The sequence below is a fragment of the Triticum urartu genome, chromosome 1 (genome assembly GCF_003073215.2).
Source record: "Triticum urartu cultivar G1812 chromosome 1, Tu2.1, whole genome shotgun sequence".
Classification (NCBI taxonomy): domain Eukaryota; kingdom Viridiplantae; phylum Streptophyta; class Magnoliopsida; order Poales; family Poaceae; genus Triticum; species Triticum urartu.
The window spans coordinates 514,541,048-514,543,090 of record NC_053022.1 but is presented as its reverse complement, the minus strand read 5'-3'; the positions used below and the strand labels follow the sequence as shown (position 1 = coordinate 514,543,090).

Genomic DNA, 2,043 nt, shown 5'->3' with positions numbered 1-2,043 from the left:
ATATGCAGCCACACAGTATGCAATCCAACATGTCAATATAAATGGCAGCCACACAAATAGGGAATACAAAATAAATGGCAGCCACACAATATGCATCCACATGTAAAGATAAATAGCAGCCACACAAATAGGGAATAGTGAATATAATTCATAATAAGGTTCACAAGACAAATAGGTAACAAGGTCCAGATAAGTTCAGCCATATAGATAGAAATAGCCAAATAAGTAACATGCTAACAAGGTTCAGCCACACACATAGAAATAGGTATCAAGGTAATAAGGATTAAGAACATAAGGTTCGGGCACACAAATAGCAAGCAAAATAAGTTCGCGACGAATGGCTCAAGGCTGCGGGGGCTCCTCCTCCTCATCATCATCATCATCTTTGGTTGCCATCACCCCATCATCATCGGACTCGTAATCGATCTCATCATCCTCCATATCTACCCCATGATCAGATTCATCATCATCATCCTCAACGTATTCTTCAACTTCATGGAGTTCTCTAACTCATGCACTCCAACGAAGCTCTGTAGGTTCGCTTTCCTCCATTGCTTCATCAATGATGTTGTATGGCACCCCCGTAGTGGGATCAAACTCATCATCAATGTATGCATCTTCGCATATCCAATCTTGTGCTCGTGACACATCTTCACCAAGAAGAACATCACTAGAAGAGGATAACTTCTTTCTTTTATCAATCATCCTTCCATTGAATTGGATATAAACAAGATTGTCCCTACGGGCCACATCTAGTTTATTTCTCCTCTTTGCATCTACCTACAAAGTGAAAATGGAAGCCTCATGAAATAAATTGTGAGAAGAATATTCAGATTTGACTAATTGTGAGAAATCTAAGAGTTAACATTTCAAAAGTGCTCCAATTTCTTTCACATCCGGATGAACTTGTGGTCAAGTTGAGTATCCTTATGGCCATGTGTTGCAATGTGGGAGTTTGTAATCCATAAGTTGACCACCAATCACCTACAATTTGAGACAAGTGAAATAACATGCAATCAGCCCATAATTTCATAAATGTCATAATAAGTTTTTTTACTTTGAGAACATGCTTACCGGCATCGAAATTGTTATTATCCATTGCTTTCAATGCAGCCACATTCCCAAACATACCCTTTTTCTTTTTAAACTTGGTGAAGTCCATGTTAAACACCTTATTTTGCTTCATGTCATCATCATGATAAAATGTCTCCATGACTTCCATAAGCGCAGCCACTACCTCCACATCCGTAAAGATGCTCGGGTCAGCATAACTATATTTGGGATTCAAGATGTATGCTGCCATGTGCAATCGAGAATCCAGCCTCCCACTCATCTTGGTATTCATGACATTAGTGATCACCAAATAGTCTTTTTTTGAATTTTCAACAGCAACCTTGATTTCCCTTTTTGCACTTATTAGTTCTCCATACATAGAGGCCATAGATGGACCATCCCCACCAGCCAACCGAAGCACCTTCACCAATGGCTCAAAAACCTTGCAAGGTAACATAAAAAAAATGATCAAATTAGTCATATAAGCACGTTCAAACAGCCCCAACATTAGAAATGCACAAGTTACAACTACAAGTATGACTACTTGACTAGATGCAAACAGCCCCAACGTAGAAATACATAGATGCAAACACCCCAACATATGACTAGATGCAAACAGCCCCCATAAACATGCCTTGATGCAAAGTGATACATTTTTCCAAAAGCCCCTACTCATTATTGTGGCGTTGCCCGCCTTGCCTTTCACCATTTTTGTGTGCTTGCATGCTTCCCATTCATCACTATAAACCATTGCCCTTAGTTCTTTCTTTTTAGAAACCAAACTTTGCAATGTAAGAAATGCCGAAGCAAATCGTGTCACCCCCGGTCTAACAATGTCTCTTTTTTTCGTGAAAGACCTCATCAAGGACAATGTTTTATGATGTGCATAAAGAAAAATTGTCATTTGCTTAGCTTTGGTGATTGTAGGGCCAAATTGCCTCAGCTTCCCAACTGCTTCTACCATCAAATTGAGGGTGTGAGTTGCACATG

The 2,043-nt window shown here is 39.5% G+C and overlaps 1 pseudogene; it reads right to left on the bottom strand.

Moving 5' to 3' along the window:
• Positions 1-257: 257 nt before the first annotated feature.
• On the bottom strand, positions 258-1,121 carry LOC125537148 (annotated as a pseudogene).
• Between the last annotated feature and the right edge of the window lie 922 nt (positions 1,122-2,043).